This window comes from Chiloscyllium punctatum, chromosome 15 (assembly GCF_047496795.1).
Source record: "Chiloscyllium punctatum isolate Juve2018m chromosome 15, sChiPun1.3, whole genome shotgun sequence".
Lineage (NCBI taxonomy): Eukaryota > Metazoa > Chordata > Chondrichthyes > Orectolobiformes > Hemiscylliidae > Chiloscyllium > Chiloscyllium punctatum.
This window is the reverse complement of record NC_092753.1, coordinates 44,666,396-44,687,336: the sequence shown is the minus strand read 5'-3', so window position 1 is coordinate 44,687,336 and position 20,941 is coordinate 44,666,396.

Genomic DNA, 20,941 nt, shown 5'->3' with positions numbered 1-20,941 from the left:
TGAGGATTGTCTGTCGGCTCCGGGAATTGTATGCGAGACAATCTGTTTTCTGAATTTGCCTTTTGTCAAGGGTGTGCTTATGAGGTGTTACCATATTGGAATAGTTAATTCATAATATTTCCTGTCCCTATTCATTTTTCCAATAGAGTTAAGTTATTCCAATTCTTTCTTTTGTTGCTTTGAACTATATTGGATGAATAAAATGTGTTTTGCTTTAAATATGACCGTTTGACCAATCGAATTGCATCAGGAATGCAACACATTATATTTAGCTTTAAAATAAGAAAAAAAGTTAGAGTCTAGACTATCTTTTGAATATTTTGAAGGGGGCTTGGTCTGGTCCATAACAATATTTTGGAGCAATATCAGACAATGTAAAGTTTGAGAGAAAAAAATCTTAAATCATTATTTATTAGTAAAACATTAATTCCTTCTTTCTACTTTCTGCCTCCTTTCTCTCATTGTGAATGCCAAGGCATTGCGCCTGAGCTGTCAACTGCCCTAAGGGCCTTTGTCCAAGTGGCATTTTGTGAACGTTGGCAGACTTCATTGTGGAACATGATGTGCTCAAATAGCCAAATTAATCCAACCCTCAAAATGTTCAGACAGCCACCACTTTAGTTATAAAATATTATTCATTTCTAATGCTATTTCACTCAATTTCTGGTGTATACTCTTGCTTTCCCAAGTTTCAACTTCTGTAATATTTTATAATTTTAACTAATCTATTCACCTGTGCAATACTACATATCTATGATTATATATATATCACCCGTATAGCCATATGAAACTCCAGTTATACCATCTTCACATCTGTCACTCATGTATTCTTCCTGTCAAAATTCAACGCTATACAAGTTGTGAGCCATCTTTGCATTCTATTATACATTTAATCCTACTCAACGGATTCGGGATAGTCAGCACGATTTTGTGCATGGGAAATCATGTCTCACAAACTTGATTGAGTTTTTTGAGGATATCACCAAATCGATGGATGTGGGTAGAGTGGTAGATGTCATCTACATAGACTTCAGTAAAGTCTTTGACAAGGTCTGCATGGTAGATTGATGAGTAAAGTAAAAGCACATGGTATTCAGGAAGAGCTTGATAATTTGATACAAAATTGTGTTGATGATCGGAGACACAGGTGGTGGAGGAGGGTCGTTTCTCAGAATGGAGCCCTGTGGCCAGCTGTGTTCTGTCAGGATCAGTGCTGGGTCCACTTTTATACAAATGCTTTGGATGCTAATATGGTTAGCAAGTTTGCTGATACCAAAATGGGTGGCATATTGGTCAATGAACAAGGTTACGTAAGATTACAAAGACTTGGTATTTGTTTGATCAGAAAAGATTTACTAGCATGTGGCCAGGATTGGAGGATTTGAACTACAGAGGGAGGCTGAATAGGCTGGGGCAGTTTTCCCTGGCGTGTCAGAGGCTGAGGAGTAACATTACTGAGGTTTATAAAATCATGAGGAGCATGGATAGGGTAAACAGACAAGGTCTTTTCCCTGGGGTGGGGGTGTTTGGAACACAGGTTTAGGGTGAGAGAGGAAAGATTCAAAACAGATCTATGGGGCAACATTTTTCTCGTAGAGTGTGGTGTGTGTATGCAATGAGTTATCAGAGGAAGAGGTGGAGACTGGTACAATTACAGCATTTAAAAGGCATCTGGATGTGTTATCAATAGAAGGGGTTTAGAGGAATATGGGCCAAGTGCTGACACATAGGACGAGATTACTGGTCAGCATGGACGAATTGGATTGAAGGATCTGTTTCCATGCTGAACTGAATTGAATTGAATTTATTGTCACGTGTACCGAGGCACAGTGAAAAGCTGTGTCTTGCGAATAATACAGGTAGATCACATAGTTAAGTAACATTGATAGCTAATAAAAGGTAAACAGTGGCAAAAATATAAATACAGGTTCAGGTGAATGTTAAGAGCTTGTGAGTCCATTCAGTATTCTAACAACAGTAGGGTAGAAGTGGTTGCAAAACCAGCTGGTGAATGTGTTCAAGCTTCTGTACCTTCTCCCCAATGGTAGAGGTTGTAAAAAAGCATTGCCAGGTTGGGACGGATCTTTAAGCATGCTGGCGACCTTTCCTTGACAGTGGGCCGGGTAGATGGATTCTATGGGTGGGAGATTGGCCTTTGTGATTGTCTGGGCTGAGCTCACCACTCTCTGCAACCATCTCCTATCTCAAATGGTACAGCTGGCATTCTAGGTAGTGATATATCCAGACAGAATGTTCTCGATGGCGCACCTATAAAAGTTGGCAAGGGTATTTGCAGTCATGCCAAATTTCCTCAGCTGCCTGAGGAAGAGGAGACATTGTTGGGTCTTTGCAACCAGTCCGTCCACATGAAGAGTCCAAAAAAGCTTGTTGTGGGTGACTACTCCCAGGAGTTGACACTCTCTACATGTTCCACCTCTATGCTGTTAATATGTGGTGGGGGGGATACATGAGTAACATCGCACCAAAAGTCAATGACGACTTCCTTGGTTTTCTGGCATTGAGAGCTAGGTTGCTCTCAGTGCAACAATTTTCCAGGTCTTCCACCTCCCATGTGTAGTCTGTTTGTCGCCATTAGAGATTTGACTGACTATGGTGGTGTCATCAGTGGACTTGTAAATGGCATTAGGCAACATAGTCAGTCATCGGTATACAGTGAGTACAATAGGGTGCTGATTATGCACCCCTGGGAGGTTCTAGTGTTGAGTGTTAGTGACAATGAAATATTGTCCCCATTCTTTACTGATTGAGGCCTGTGGGTCAGGAAAGTGAGGATCCAGTTGCAGAGTGGGGCTTACTAAGTTTAGATCACTAAGATCACTAAGTTTAGTAATCACTAAACACTGTACATCAGTATGACTCTAAAGTTGGGCCAATGGATTTAGGAGTGGCAGATGGAGTTTAATTTGGATAAATGTGAGGTATTGCATTTAAAACAAACAAGATCAGAACTTGTACAGTTAATAGTAGAACTCCGGTTGGTGTTTTCGAACTGGGAGACCGAGCGGTTCCAATACAATGTTCTTCGAAATTTGTGTCATATGTAGACAGGGTGGATACTTGCCATCATCACTCAGACCATTGAGTATAGGAGCTGGGCATTATATAGAAATTGTACAGGGCATTGGTGAGGCCACTTGGAGTATCATGTACAGTTCTAGTTGCCCTGCTGTTGGAAGAAAGTATTAAATTTGACTGAGTTCAGAAAGAATTTATGAGGATGCTGTGGGACACGAGGGTTTCAGTTATAAGGAGAAGCTGAATAGGCTAGGACTTTTTACCCTGAAGCAGAGGAGTTGGATGGTTGACCATTTAGAGGTTTACAAAATCATGGGGGCATTGATGAACTGAATAGAACAGCAAAGGTCTTTCCCCAAGGGTGGGTGAGTTCAAAACTAGACTGCAAATTTTTAAGGTGAGAGGAGAAAGATTTAAAAGGGATGTGAGAGACAACCTTTTCCACAGAGAGGGTGGTTTGTAGATGGAATGAACCACCAGAGTAAGTGATAGATGCAGGTACAGTTACGACATTTAAAAGACAGGTACATGAATAGGAATGGTAGAGAAGGTTAAGCTCCAAATGAAGGCAAGTTGGATTACTTTGAGAAACTTGATCAATGGGGATAATTTGGACTGAAAGGTCTGTTTCCAGCTGTATGACTATGATTCAATAACTATGATCCCTATTCTGACCAAAATTCAATTTGGTCTCCAAATACAAGGTAACCAAGTTCAACTTTGCAACTACATTTCCCTGAATTTTGAAGTCTGTTAAGATTTTTTTTGTACCCATCCTACACATAACCATCAAGTACAGCTATCAATTTTCAAATCACAACTTATTTTCATTACTCTGCTAAACTTGGGCTAACTTAATCCTTCCTTAGTTGAAAATAAACTGATGACCACTTAGTACCAGAGATGCATTCACAGTGGCAAAACTCGACTTCCAAGGTGGACTAAGGTGGCAAAGCAAGAGTGGAATAACTGGAAAAACCTGCCTGAAGGTCGGCACGTATCATTCAAGCTATGCATTGCTCTTAAAAGAGAGGCATGCTAGTGAACCATTTTACCTTCATACAAAGGGTAAAATACACGAATGCTGACATTTGAACAATCCCCACACTTTATACTGCAGGAGAAAAGGAGATCGACTAATTCATGGTGAGGACAGTGCAGGAGAGAGAGAGAGAACCTGCACAATTATCGTCTTTGCTGTTTGAATTTGTGTATCGCTGGACATCGGAGTGCATCTGGGAAAATTAACAAACAGCAAAATTCTCAACTAATCTTGGAGGAACTGTTGGGCGAAGTTCACAGCACAGAATCAGATAAGTTAATTGTTGTTTTAAGTCTGTCCAAGAAAAAGGCTGCAGTAGTGAGTAGAGTGGATTCTTTCTTGATTGTGTTTTTTGGAGACACGTCTCTTGATTAAACTTAAAATAAGCCATAGCTATTAATTTAATACGGGGCAGTGTTTTGTAGAGGAATAAGATGGTGTTATTTTCTGGGTCTGTAGATTGTGAAGGAGCAAAAATGGCCTTTGCAGTGATATGTACTTCTTGTCAGATGTGGGAGTTTAAAGAGAGTTTAAGGGTTACTGCAGATTATATCTACCATAAATGCTGTTGGGTGCGAAATTTATCAGATCGAGTGGATTGGTTGGAGAGTCAGGTAGAAGCGATGTGGAATTTGCAACAGCATTAGTATGTGGTGGATGGCAGTTATAGGAAGCGGGGCGGGAAGTCTCAGATACAGTCACATAGATGGGTTAATTCCAGCAAGGGTGAGAGAGGTAGGCAGCTAGTACAGGATTAGATTAGATTAGATTACTTACAGTGTGGAAACAGGCCCTTCGGCCCAACAAGTCTACACCGCACCCGCCGAAGCGCAACCCACCCATACCCCTACATCTACTCCTTACCTAACACTAGGGGCAATTTAGCATGGCCAATTCACCTGACCAGCACATCTTTGGAGTGTGGGAGGAAACCGGAGCACCCGGAGGAAACCCACGCAGACACGGGGAGAATGTGCAAACTCCACACAGAGAGTCGCCTGAGGCGGGAATTGAACCCGGACCTCTGGCGCTGTGAGGCAGCAGTGCTAACCACTGTGCCACCGTGCCGCCCACAAATTCTTTTGTAGACATATCCATTTCAAACAGGCATGCTGTTTTGGAAAATGTAGGGGGCAATAGATTCTCAGGGGAACGTAGCACAAACAGTCAACTTTCCGGTATTAAGACTGGCTCTAATGCAACGAAGGGTACGTCGGCTTCCAAGAGATCAATTGTGAGAGGGGATTCTGTAGTCCAAGGTACAGACAGACAATTCTGTGGCCAGCAGAATGGTGTGTTATTTCCCTGGTGCCAGGATCAAGGATGTCTCGAAGAGGGTGCAGAATGTTCATACAGGGGAGAAGGGCCAGCAGGAGGTCATTGTCCACCTTGGAACCAACGATATAGGAAGGGAAAAGGTTGAGATTCTGAAGTGAGATTATCGAGTTAGCCAAAAATTTTAAAAGGGAGGTCCTCAAGGGTAGTAATATCTGGAGCTAGTGAGGGCAGGAGTAGGAGGATGGAGCAAATGAATACATGGCTGAGGAGCTGGTGTATGGGACAAGGATTCACATTTTTGGATCATTGGAATCTCTTTCAGGGTAGACGTGACCTGTACAAGGAGGACGGATTGCACCTAAATTGGAAGAGGACTAATATACTGGCAGGGAAATTTGCTGGAATTTCTCGTGAAGATTTAAACTAGTAAGGTGGAGTGGAAAGGGTGGGGGGGGGGTGGGACCCAGTGAGGTCGTGAGGAAAGAGATCGATACAGCAGAGAACAGATGTGAGTCAAACAGTCAGGGCAGGCAGGGACAAGGTAAGACTAATAAATTAAACTGCATTATTTCAATGCAAGGGGCCTAACAGGGAAGGTCGATGAACTCAGGACATGGTTAGGAACATGGGACTGGAATATCATAGCAATTGCAGAAACATGGCTCAGGGATGGGCAGTACTGGCAGCTTAATGTTCCAGGATACAAATGCTACAAGAAAGATAGAGAGTGAGGCAAGAGATGAGGGGGAGTGGGATTTTTGAAAAGGGATAGCATTACAGCTGTGCTGAGGGAAGATATTCCCAGAAATACATCCAGGGAAGCTATTTGGGTGGAACTGAGAAATAAGAAGGGATGATCACCTTATCGGGATTGTATTATTGACCCCCCAACAGTCAGAGGGAAATTGAGAAACAAACTTGTAAGGAGATCTCAGCTATCTGTAAGAATAACAGAGTGGTTATGGTAGGGGATTTTAACTTTCCAGACATTGACTGGTTTTGCCACAATGTTAAAGGTTTAGATGGAGAGGAATTTAAAAGTGTACAAGACAATTTTCTGATTCAGTATGTGGATGTACCTGCTAGAGAAGTTGCAAAACTTGACCGACTCTTGGGAAGTAAGGCAGGGCAGGTGACCGAAGTGTCAGTGGGGGAGCACTTTGGGGCCAGCAACCATAATTCTATTCGTTTCAAAATAGTGATGGAAAAGGATAGACCAGATCTAAATGTTGAAGTTCTAAATTGGAGGAAGGCCAATTATGACAGTATTAGGCAAGAACTTCCGAAAGCTGATTGGAGGCAGATATTCGCAGGTAAAGGTACGGCTGGAAAATGGGAAGTCTTCAGAAATGAGATAACAAGAATCCAGAGAAAGTATATTCCTGTCAGGGTGAAAGGGAAGGCTGGTAGGTATAGGGAATGCTGGATGACTAAAGAAATTGAGGGTTTGGTTAAGAAAAAGAAGGAAGCATATGTCAGCTAAAGACAGGATAGATCGAGTGAATCCTTAGAGTATAAAGGAAGTAGGAGTATACTGAAGAGGGAAATCAGGAGGCCAAAACGGGGACATGAGATAGCTTTGGCAAATAGAATTAAGGAGAATCCAAAGGGTTTTTACAAATATATTAAGGACAAAAGGATAACTAGGGAGAGAATAGGGCCCCTCAAAGATCAGCAAGGCTGCCTTTGTGTGGTGCCACAGAAAATGGGGGAGATACTAAATTAATATTTTGCATCAGTATTTACTGTGGAAAAGGATATGGAAGATATGAACTGTAGGGAAATAGATAGTGACATCTTGTAAAATGTTCAGATTACAGAGGAGGAAGTGCTGGATGTCTTGAAATGGTTAAAGGTGGATAAATCCCCAGGACCTGATCAGGTGTACCCGAGAACTCTGTGGGAAGCTAGAGAAGCGATTGCTGGTTCTCTTGCTGAGATATTTGTATCATCGATAGTCACAGGTTAGGTGCCCAAAGACTGGAGGTTGGCAAACGCGGTGCCACTGTTTAAGAAGGGCGGTAAAGACCAGCCAGGGAACTATAGACCGGTGAGCCTGACCTCGGTGGTAGGCAAGTTGTTGGAGGGAATCCCTGAGGGACAGGATATACATGTATTTGGAAAGGCAAGGACTGATTCGGGATAGTCAACATGGCTTTCTGCATGGGAAATCATGTCTCACAAACTTGATTGAGTTTTTTGAAGAAGTAACAGAGATGATTGATGAGGGCAGAGCAGTAGATGTGATCTATATGGACTTCAGTAAGGCATTCGACAAGGTTCCCCATGGGAGACTGATAAGCGAGGTTAGATCTCATGAAATACAGGGAGAACTAGTCATTTGGATACAAAACTGGTTCAAAAGGTAGAAGGCAGAGGGTGGTGGTGGAGGGTATTTTCAGACTGGAGGCCTGTGACCAGTGGAGTGCCACAAGAATTGGTGCTGGGTCCTCTACTTTTTGTCATTGACATAAATGATTTGGATGCGAGCATAAGAGGTACAGTTAGTAAGTTTGCAGATGATACCAAAATTGGACGTGTAGTGGACAGCAAAGAGGGTTACCTCAGATTACAACAGGATCTGGACCAGATGGGCCAATGGGCTGAGAAGTGGCAGATGGAGTTTAATTCAGATTAATGCGAGGTGCTGCATTTTGGGAAAGCAAATCTTAGCAGGTCTTATACACTGAACGGTAAGGTCCTAGGGAGTGTTGCTGAACAAAAAGACCTTGGAGTGCAGGTTCATAGCTCCTTGAAAGTTGAGTTGTAGGTAGATAGGATAGTGAAGAAGGCACTTGGTATGCTTTCCTTTATTGGTCAGAGTATGGAGTACAGGAGTTGGGAGGTCATGTTGCAGCCGTACAGGACATAGGTTTGGCCACTATTGGAATATTGGTTGCAATTCTAGTCTCCTTCCTATTGGAAAGATGTTGTGAAATTTGAAAGGGATCAGAAAAGATTTACAAGGGATGTTGCCAGGGTTGGAGGATTTGAGCTATAGGGTGGGGCTGGGGCTGTTTTTCCTGGAGCGTCGGGGGCTGAGGGGTGACCTTAGAGGCTTACAAAATTATGAGGGGCATGGATAGGTTAAATAGACAAAGTCTTTTCCCTGGGGTTGGGGAGTCCAGAGCCAGAGGGCATAGAGAGGGGAAAGATATAAAAGAGACCTAACGGGCAACTTTTTCACGCAGAGGTTGGTACGTGTATGGAATGAGCTACCAGAGGATATGGTGGAGGCTGGTACAATTGCAATATTTAAGAGGCATTTGGATGGGTATGTGAATAGGAAGGGTTTGGAGGGATATGGGCCGGGTGCTGGCAGGTGGGACTAGATTGGGTTGGGATATCTGGTCGGCATGGACAGATTGGTCCGAAGGGTCTGTTTCCATGCTGTACACCTCTATGACTCATGTGTAATATGCAGCATATAAATCATACTCAACCAGCCAGATTTCCAAATCCCAAGACAAACTGTCTGCTACTGATGATTCTGGAATGGGGTGGCATTTGCCAAACAATCCTGATGCACTAATGGCTACATTGACAACCAATTTAGGATAATCATCTGGATTTGTGAGGAACTCATTCACTCCAAACAAAAAGGAGCATGTTCAAACCTTGCATTATTTGTGAGATATTTTGGGGTTAAGATACAAATTATTAGATTACTTACAGTGTGGAAACAGGCCCTTCGGCCCAACATTTCCACACCGCCCCTCTGAAGCGCAACCCACCCATACCCCTACATCTACCCCTGACCTAACACTACGGGCAATTTAGTATGGCCAATTCACCTGAGCTGCACATCTTTTGACTGTGGGAGGAAACCGGAGCACCCGGAAGAAACCCACGCAGACACGGGGAGAATGTGCAAACTCCACACAGAGTCGCCTGAGGCGGGAATTGAACCTGGTTCTCTGGCGCTGTGAGGCAGCAGTGCTAACCACTGTGCCACAGTGGGGCCCAACTATGTATGGTCTAACTGAAAGGATGATACAGATTTAAGGAATTTCATGACATAATCCCATCCCTGCATATCAGGATAAAGAAAGCCTCATCTGAAACTCTATTAAAGCACTTATACTTTTGAATATTTGACAGAATTCTTTCCTTATTATGGAATCTGCGGACTTTATTCTACACAAAACACGATCTTCTGCAGGAAAACAAAACTGCCTTACCTTGACAGAATGATTGCCATTTCAACCAATTAGAATGGACAGTTAGAGCTTTTGTTCCCAGGGTAGAAATGCAAATTACTAGAGTACAGCGATTTAAGATAACAGAGGGAAAATTTAAAAGAGATGTGAGAGGCAAGATTTTTATTTTAAAAAAATCACAGAATTTGTTAAATCCTCAGGTTGTAGAAACAGATACAAAAGCAATAATTAAGAAGCATTTTGACAGATAGATGATTAGGCAGGGAATAGAGGGATGCACACGGATCACACGGCACAAGCTTGAAGGGCCTATTCACCTGCTGGAGTGTTCTTTGTTCTTTCAATCCAAAGTCACCTTGAACAAAGCCTTTAGGCAATTTGCTATTTAGGCAACTATGACTGTAGAGCTAGGGGTAACATAGTGGTAATGTCACAGGAATGGTAATCCAGAGTTCCAGGTTAATGTTCTGGGGCCACAAGTTCAGATCTCACCAAGACAGCTTGTGGAATTTGAGGTTCCTATGTCACAGGGTTTCATTACTGTCTGCTCGGACTAAAGTCATAACATTTCTCATTAAAATCCCTGTTGTAGACTTTGGTTCTGTTATTTTTCAAATATAAAGTACTGAAAATTTTAGGAAAGCATTTTAAAAAAGCAAATAAGACCATATCTTTCAATAAGCATCAGTAGCATTGATTAGATAAATCAAAAACAGCACCTCTGTCCATTTGGGGCTCATCAAGATCCTAATAGGATGCACATTACTACAACATTTATTCCATATTTAATTAACAACCAATTGACACAAATGTGCAGATTTTTCCTCATCTAATATAAAAAGAATATTAAAGGCATAAATCTAGAGGGCATAGAACTACATAAAGCTCAGAGGAACAAATCACACAAAATTATAGATTATGCTCAAAGTAGCTGAAGTAATAATCTCTTTTACTTTCATCTTCAATTTTAAAAAAAAAGAGATCATAGCATAGAAATGTAGAAGATAGGAGCAGGAGTAGGCCATTCAACCCCTTGAGTCTGCTTTGCCATTCATTAGGAACATGGATGATTAGAGATTAAACCCTAATCTTGTCCTTTCCCCTATTCCTAATCCTTTTAGCCTCAAGAGGTATATCTACTTCCTTTGTGAAAACACCTTTTATGACTTAGATTGTGATAAACCATTGAGCTACATTTCTAATTTTCTTCCCCTTGTTCGAATCATTTTTCACACAAGGTACATCCTCTCCCTAACCCTGATTATGCATTTACTGTAGATGCTAAAGGCATTTTTAGACAGATTGCAAAATATGTAAAAGAAAACTGCATGAAATTAGACACTGATTATTGAGGTGGAGGTATTCAGACCAGAGGCAGGGTAAGTTGCACAATAACACAGTAATAAGGTAGACTTGCTTTGTTCTGTGTTGAAGTTGCAAATATGTATATATGTCTTTCCAAGTAAATATGATCACAAGGCTTAGGAACAGGAGTAGGCTGTTGGTCCCTTTCAGCCAGTTCTGCCATTCAATACGATCATGGATAATCTAACATTCCTCACTTTCCCGGCCTTTGCCTGTAATCCCTGATTCCCCTATTGATCAAGAAAATATCTTTTTCAACCTTAAAGTACACACATGGCCTCTGCCTATACAGCTCTCTGTGACAAAGGAGTTCCAGAGACTCTCAACTCTAAGAAAAGAAAGTCCTCCTTGTCTCAGTCTTTAACTGGCATCCCTTTATTCTGAAGATGAAAGTGAGGACTGCAGATGCTGGAGATCAGAGTCTAGATTAGAGCGGTGCTAGAAAAGCACAGGTCAGGCAGTATCCGAGGAGCAGGAAAATCAATGTTTTGGGCAAGAGGGGAAACATCCTCTCTGCATTTACCTTGTTAAGTCCCTTAAGCATCCTATATTTCACTGAGATCACTTCTCATTCTTTTAAATTCCAGTCTTTCATCTTTACTCATAAGACAATCCTCCAGACCAGGCATCATCCTAGTGAACCCTTCCCATAACTGCATCCAATAAAATGCTACCTTTCCTTAAATTAGGGGACCAAAACTGCACACAGCACTCCAGATATGGACTGACCACCATCTTGTACAGATGCAGTAAGACTTAGCTACTCTTGTACTCCAATACCTTTAAACAAGAGCCAACATTCCATTAGACTTTCTGATTACCTGCTGCATCTGTGCTAGCTTTCTGTGCACAAATACCCTCAAGTCCATTTGTGTTGCAGCTTTCTGCAGATTATTCTTCAGTTAAATAAAATTCTCACTTTTTTGTTCTCTCCTGCAAAATGAATAACCTCAGCTTTCCCCACATTATACCCCATGTTAACATTTTCCCACTCAGTTAATCTTTCAATATCTCTCTATACTGTTAGTATCTCTCTCACAACCTATCTTTCCACCAATTTTAGTGCTATTTGCAAATTTAGCTGCATTACATTCACTTCGTTCCTCAAAAATCATTAATATGTACTGTAAACAGTTGTGATTCCAGCATTGTCCCTGTGAAATTCCACTGGTCACGGCTCACCAACCTGAAAAAAAATCTGTTATCTCCATTTACCATTTCTTGCTAATAAGCCAATTCTCTATCCAAGCCAAAATGTCACCACCAACACAATGAGGATCTTACCTTATACTGAAACTTTTGTGAAGTACCTTGCCGAATGCTTTCTCAAAATTCCAAACACAACACATCCATTAATTCCACTCTGGTTCAGACTTCCTCAAAAACTCTAATACATTAGTTGGACACAATCTCCCTTTTATGAAGCCATGCTGACTCTGCTAGATTGCTATGATTTTCCAAATGCTATGCTATTACTTCTTTAATAGGGTGTAGGTTTGCTCGCTGAGCTGTAGCTTTGATATCCAGACGTTTCATTACCTGGCTAGGTAATATCATCAGTGCCGACCTCCAAGGTGAAGTGAAGCAAAGCTGTTGTCTCCTGCTTTCTATTTATATCTTTCTCCTGGATGGGGTTCCTGGGGTTTACGGTGATGTCACTGCCTGTTCGTTTTTTGAGGGGTTGATAGATGGCATCTAGATCTGTGTGTTTGTTTGTGGTGTTGTGGTTGGAGTGCCATGCCCCTCAGAATTCTCTGGCATGTCTTTGCTTGGCCTGTTCCAGGATAGATGTGTTGTCCCAGTCAAAATGGTGGGTTTTTTTTCATCCGCGCGTAGGGCTACGAGGAAGAGAGGGTCATGTCTTTTTGTGGCTAGCTGGTGTTCGTGTATCCTGGTGGCTAACTTTCTTCCTGTTTGTCCTACGTAGTGTTTGTGGCAGTCCTTGCATGGAATTTTGTAGATGATGTTGGTTTTGTCCGTGGCTTGTACTGGGTCATTTCAGTTTGTTAGTTTTTGTTTGAGAGTCCTGGTGGGTTTGTGTGCTACTAGGATTCTGAGGGGTCTTTGTCGTCTGGCTGTCATTTCTAAAACTTCTTTAATGTATGGTAAGGTGGTTAGGGTTTCTGGCTGTGTTTGGTCTGCTCATCGTGGTTTGTTCTTGAGGAATCTGCGGACTGTATTTTTTGAGTATCCGTTCTTCTTGAATACATTGTATAGGTGGTTCTCCTCTGTTTTCCGAAGTTCGTCTGTGCTGCAGTGTATGGTGGCTCGTTGGAATAGTGTTCTGATACAGCTTTGTGTGTGTGTTGGGATGGTTGCTGGTGTAGTTAAGTATTTGGTCAGTGTTTGTCGGTTTTCTGTATACGCAGGTTTGTAGTTCTCCGTTGTCCTTTCTTTCGACTGTGATGTCAGGAATGCGAGTTTGTTGTCGGTTTCTTCCTCCTTGGTGAACTTTATGCCTGTGAGGGTGTTGTTGATGATGTTAAATGTCTCTTCTATCTTGTTTCGTTTTGAGATGACAAAGATGACACATCCGTCTAGATATCATCTATCAACCCCTCAAAAAACGAACAGGAAGTGACATCACCACAAACCCCAGGAACCCCATCCAGGAGAAAGATACAAATAGAAAGTAGGTGACAACAGCTTCGCTTCACTTGGAGGTCGCCACTGATGATGTTACCTAGCCAGGTAATGAAACATCTGGATATCAAACCTACAGCTTAGCGAGCAAACTTACACCCTAAACCTCAACCTGAGCTACAAACCTTCACAAACTTCTTTAATAATTTATTGCAATATAGATGTTAGGTTATAGTTACTTGCTTTTTGCCTCCCTCCATTTTTGAACAGAGGATCACACTGGTAGTTTTCCAAACCTCTGATCTTTCTCCAGAATCCAAGAACATTTGGAAAAGTACAGCCAATGCATGCACCTATCTGTAGTTACCTCCTTGAGGATTAAATAATGAAAGTCAGAGATGCAAGTCAGAGAAGAGGGATTTATCTACCTTTAACCCCATTCATTTGTCTAATACTACTTCTAGTGATGATACTAATTCTTCCCCAATATTCTTTAGTATTAATGGAATGTTCAAAGTATCTTCAACACTAAAAATTGATGCAAAGATATCTGTTTAATTCCTCTGCCCTTCACTCAATCCCTGAAACAATCTCCCCAGATTCATTTTCTTTGGGAACTTTGTTCACTTTGACATCTCTCTTCTGTTTTTTATTGCCAATTTTTACATCACTCACTAGCTTGCCCGTGTAGTTTATTTTCTCTAACTTTATTATTTCTTCGTCCTTCTTTGCTGGATTCTGAATTTATCCCAGTCTTTGGGGCCATCATTAACTTTGGCTTCCTGATATGTTTCTTTTCAACTTAATACTTTTTAAAAGTTCATTGATTAGCCATAGTTGGTTTATCCCTCTCTTAGAATCTTTCCTCTCTACTGTGATGTATTTTTGCTGAGTCATTAATTACCTCCTTAAAATGCCTGCCACTGCTTGCTTATTATCATTTCTGATAATCCCTCCACTTAATTTACATTTGCAAGTCTATCTTCATTTCAGTGCAATTCCTTTTTACAAAAGTGACAATAAAGATGTCTGTACACATGATAGTTTGTACCTACTGATGTGATAACTGCAACAGTAGTTTGGGGAGAAGTCAAGAAGAAGAATCCTTCATGATGACCTCAGCAGCTGTGGGAATTGAGCAGATGGTGTTAGCATCACTCAGACACAAATCAACCATCCAGCCAATTATACTAAACCGACCTCCCCTTTACACAACATGTTGCAAGATAGACTGGCAAGCTGCTAATTGCATGGATCTGGTTACTTGCTCATTAACATATCTCTTCTTAAACTGATATCACCTTTTTTCTAAAAAATATTGTGCAACTATGGCCATACTAGTCAAAAACTTAATGGCGTAAGAGTTCACATACGTGGTTTAAAAATGCTTCAGGATCCTTTGATCATAAAACCTTCCTGCACTGAAATGTCTTGGAATTGTATCTTCCCAAGATGTAACATGTAACCTTTGAAGTTTTCCATGGCATTGAGTTTTTTTGTGCACCTGAGTCAGCCAAGAACTATGACAATAGCTCTTCTCATCTTATTCACCTACTGAGGGTCGTGTGAATGTTCAGAGTTTTGAGCTCTATATATCTTTGGAGCCCAGCTATCATTGATTCACTCATGTCTAGCAAGTAGCAAACTTTTGATTTTCATGTAGATAAGTCATTACTGCATTGCATCACCAATGAAATCAATGCAAGAATTGGCTGACACTCGTATGTTTTTTTTATTTGACTATTGTATATTATATAAATGGATTACCAATGATCCGCATATACATTTTTCAGATTCTGATTGATAAGATTTGCACTAGCTCGAGTGTTCACTTTGTTATTACCATGTTTTCCAATTTTTTTTCCCAGTCCATGATACTAAAAGTAGCAAAGTCTTCTGACTTGTTTGACTTCACCAACACTCTCATATATGCAATCCAGAAAGCTTTTTGTTTGCCTTCTGGTTAAAGATTCATCCACTCTCAATCTTCAGCTTTGTTTGCTTTGCTGTTCATCCTATTTACATACATGCACAGAAAAGTGCATCTCCTTTTGAGCATGCTCTTTGTAACCTGAAATCATTTTTGGTAATATCTCTACAAAGACATTTGTAGAGATCATCAGTGAGCTCAGTGCCTTTTTACACTTCCTGACTCCCAAGATCTTGGAACACCAGACAGTTTTGTCTGGGTGGAACAGATTATATTTCACATCTGGATTTGTTTTTGAGTCCTGATGTCCACACCAATACTGGCCCCCACACCTAATACCTGTTGTCATTCAGTTACAATGACTTCATATTTTCTGCATATTTTTAAATATACAGTTGTAACTTCTCTCTTCAGTGGAATGCTTGATTCATGTTGAAGCTACAAGCGACGCTAACATCTGTTCAGATAGCTCAGCCTCTGCGAAATCACAATTCTTGCCCATGTTACAACAGATGAACTGATCAATTGATCCTTGTAGTTCTTGTCTGCAAGGCATCAACATCAAGTGGTGAATTCTCAAATTCTGATCTTCCAAAATTTTCCATAGCTTTGTAAGATCTTCCTTATCCTCCAAAGACAGGCCCAAATTGTTGACTCCATACAATGCCTAAGATCAAAAGGGTCCCTTTAGTTATATTGCATGAATATCCAATCTAAAATAACTAAAAATAGTAAGGACAATTCCATCCATTATTTAAGAAACCCAAGTTCAGATAGAATATCAGTAGTTTCCAACTTATGATTAGTAATTTGGTAGTCATCTTCCTGATACTTCCCATCTTTAACAAACGTTCTTTAAGCCCAGTTATTTCATGAGGAGATTCAACAATACAGCCTTTTTACTTCTTTTCTTCCCCTGTTCTGTTCTTGGGCTTGACACAGCATTGGTACATTTTAGACATTCTTTCCTTCAGAGTGGGAATGGCACCTGCGGATATATCAACAACTCAACAGCCCAATTCAAAACGGACTTGCTGCTCATATGAAACTCCAGTTCTACTTTACACTATTGTTGGACTCTCACACAGTAGTGATTTTGCTTGAGTAGTGATTTTGCCAACCAAGGTTTTGATCTGCATACAGTTTTTGTTTTGTGTCAAATCTTGCCTGAGGCTTTTCCTATGGTCTTCAAAATTGCATCACTGATTTCACGTTGTTGAAGCAAAACCAGTATCAAATCACAATGTTGTAGTTTTGTGTTTACTTACACAAAATGTATCAATCTGCATTAGGTACACAGGCATTGGTTCTGTTTATCTTTGTTACAGCAGCCCAACTCATTAATTCAGGCAAGATCAGCTGGACCCCTTAGCACTACATGTTGCAAATTAAACTATATGGCTATTAGTGGCTGCTGGTCACATATTTGATAGCCTGGTTACATGCACATTTGCACATTCCTTTTTGAATTAATATCACAGTAGTTAATTCCATAATTCCATCAAATACACTCCATCAGATATCATTTTGTACTGGACTGTTAATGAACTGCTAAGGATATCCAGTCTTAACAGTCGAAAATCTAATCAGACTATTTTAATATATAGTGCTGGTCACTGAAGAACGGTCACTGGATTCCAACTGTTTTCTCCACAGAAATGCTGCCAGATCCACTCAGTTCCTCCAGCAAGTTCAGTTTTCACTGGTTCCAAATCTCCAGCATTCCAGTTCTTTGTTTCATTTACCAAAACAGAAAAACAAACAAACCTCCTGTTCTACTCCCACCCACTAATTAGCTAAAGTTTCCGAGCAATCACCTGAATTAGTCAAACTCAATGAACATTTGAAAACAAAGTACTTCGTACAAAGCAATGTTAAGTGTACACTCAGTTTATATGCCCAGTTTCTCTTCCACAATACCTTGTCCAACGATGGATTCTTTCCAGGCTAGTTATAGCTTTTTTTTGAGAAAAATGTCACTAACATTGCTTTTTAGGTTGCAAAGCCTCAAGCGGTTGTTTCACGTTGATTTACATTCATACTACACATGCTGAAAGTACACTGGATTTATTAAACACTTATTATAAGATTATATAAATGAACCAAAATCTTTCATATCCCCAAATCACAGAATGTCAAAGAGTCAGGGCTAAGAAAGAATATTTGCAAACTTTCAAAAACATGGACCCAAGTTATGAACACTGGATCACAATTCAATAAAATTGGTATTCCTCAACTACTCACTTTGACAAAACATGTCAATGAAATATTTAGTCCATTTTTGAAAGTTCATATAGAAATTGTCGAGACTGAATTATTGGGCTGGAGTCAGATTACATTTCTTGTGTATATCGTGTACTATCACTGAGATTTCACACATTCTCGCAGAATGTTTTGGAACATAGAAGAACTACCGATTGCTAATGTGAGGAGACACGCTTGGTGTGCAAGTGACTAACCAGATATGAAAAGCCTCAAGGGACAAGAATCATCAGATGCTGTCTACTTTAAGCTTTTGTTGTTTGGTATTGAAAAATATGTACAGGCTGGTGAGAAATAAACACAGCTTGGAGCTGCAGGGAATTTGGTTTGCTTCTTTTCTTGCAACACCACTGGCTCAGACAGATTGAATTTACACATGGTTTCATCCTTAATAAACCAGTGATCGAGAGACAGTAACAGGATTCTTGCAAAAGAATCCTTCATTTCTTGATGTTTATTTTACCAAATTGGGGCAGCAATCACAAGTTGGCATTTGTCAGGAAGAATGCAATCAACAAATTATGAGGTTGATATTTGTGCCATGAAGCTGTGAAACAGGAACTGGAATTCTTCGCCTTAAGAATCCACCTTTGGCTGGTGCAGTCATTTTAAGATTACAAATTCAGATATTCACTGTAGCTAGTCATCAGTAGAAATGGAGACAGTTTTGAGCTGAATCAGAAGATACATGGAACTTATTTAAATCACCCTTCGGGACACTCAGTGGGTTGATAGCTTTTTCAATCTAATTTTTGCTCAAGTCAAGAAATGGTTCATATCAAATTCTTCCAAGGCACCAGAAAGAACTAAGTTATTACAGAGGAGTGATGAGCACTTAAGGTGCTGGACTCTTGCTTGGATCAAATAACCTGGATCAAATAGCCATGACCATGAAGCAGATTCTTGACCAAAAGCATGTCAGGAAGGGCTCATTTCATCCTACACAAAAGACAACTGCAAGGGAATCTTACACCAATGGAATACTGTACTCAAGTTTCACACCAGTCTTGAGGGTCACATTACAGATAATGCAACAGTTCTACACAGTGAATTAGTTGAATGGACTTCCAAACTGAGTGTTACTGAGTAGGTTATTGCTAAGCAAATACAGATTGACAACAAATGCATGTCAAGCTTTAGGAATTAACAAGGAAGAAAGAGCACAGAATAAGAATATGCCTTTTTTCCAATAATGTTAATTACGAACAAGTGAGGGAGAGTAGGAAAGAGTGTTATTTGAATTTTAAGTCATCTAGTTTATTATTAGAAGCACCGAGTAAAATGGAAACTTAGGATATTCATTACATGACTAAGTTAAAAGAACATAAAAATCAAAAGCACAGTATAGCAAAATATTCAAAAAAGCTTGAAAATATCTGCTTACTGTTGTGAAGTTGGTGTAAAATTGAAAAATGGGGGAAAGCATTGTATGGTCCCTTCAAAAGATTGTGTTTTTTTTTCAGTACTTAGAATTAAAATGAATGTCTGGTCAGCAGTTAAAGTGCAGGCGCATAGAGAGTGCCCAAAATAAAACTTTTTAAAATTAAACAGCTAAGCAGCATTTTTACCAAGACAACATTTCTTTTTAAATTTAGCAAATCAATTTCAATCAAGTTTTAGATATTAAATAGCATTTAAATTTAAATCTGATGGTTTTGACTACCTAGAACCAATCCAATTGTAAAGAAATTAATGCTCATCAAGGGTACAAAATAGGAGGGCATATGGAAAACCAGAGAGATAACAACTTTTAGTTCTCAGAGAAAGCACCATTAATTAATAAAGGTACCATAACACTCTTTAACTAATATTCCAGGCAGCAGAATTCATAGAGAGAACAGTCCTAACAGAAAAACTGACAGAGAATTAGATGGGGAGAGGCATTCATGATGTAAAATTTCAAAGGAGAAAAGGTGTTCCTGAAAGAAAAATCAGTGGAGAGGGAGAGGAGCATTCCAGAAGATGTATACTAGCTGTAATTTTGAGAGACTAAAATCTATTGTTTCATTATATAATTTCATTATTTAAACAGCATACCATAAGGATTTTTTTTGGGTATAGTTAGTAGTTAGAGGAGAATTGTTTGATTTGTTAACAGTTCTGTCAATTTGTTAACGGTTGGAGTTAGATAAATAAATTGTTAATTGCTGATTGTACAGCGAGTGAAAGGATTTCATTTTATTTAACCCTACCTTTATAACTAATTGGGGGGGTGGGGGGTGGGGGGAGGGAAGGGGGCAACAGGTAGGTTATACCACTTCACACTACTTTAAACAGAATTTGAGGTGAGGCAAGCCCCTCTGGGTGTTTCAGTTATCCCAAGGGGTTGACTTCTGCTTTACAACACTTACTCATCAGTGCTCAAAATAACTAGTTGATAATCTACCTTTTAACCTGAAACACTGTCTGTTGCCATGGCTTTGCTTTATCAGATTAGCTGCAATTCAAAAGCAGTGTAAGAACTATCACAAAACAAAGAACTGTGATGCTGGAAGTCAGAAGCAAAAACAAAAATCGCTGGAAAAGCAATGGAAAGAAAACTATTCTGTAAAAGTTCTGAACAAGGATCATTGGACCCAAAACGTTAACTCTACTTTCTCTCCACAGAACTGCTGAGATTTTCCAGCAATTTTTGTTTTTGTGTATATAAGTAGAGTTTGATTCATATGGTGACTGACATTTATAAACTTAATAGAATGATAAAAGCTCATTAAACCTTGGTAAGTTAGACAGGGGTAAGATATGGCCTTTCATCAATAAAAACATGTTTGAAGCTGTCACAATAGATACTGCCCACTTTCTTGATCAATCCAGTGCCCTTCTCACCACCAGCCAAGCAATGTCTTGGTGCCTGTGAGAAAGTTCTGGTGATGAGGCATTTTGCCAAATGACTTTGGCAATCTGCTCAGGGTATCACGCAACAGGATCCACCCGCTCCTTTCCTCACAGGGTCTAGAGGATTATACATGCTGACCACTTCTTGATGGACTTGTGGTCAAAAGTGCATTTCTTTGCAATTTCTCCATAAAGGACAGGTGATACAGAATGGTCCAACCACTTGGTGTGTTTCATGGCACCAATGCTAATCCCATCCTTTGCAATGCCAGGGACAGGTAGAACCACAGTACATTGTGACACTTGATGTTTGCGTCCTGAGCGACTATGCACAGCTTGATGCAGTTGTGTATGAAAGTGGCAGTCAGGATGAATGTGGTTTTGGGTATGTTCTTCCCCTCCCTATCCAGACACGGTCTATCTTAGATCTCTACATGAAGTGAGAGATAG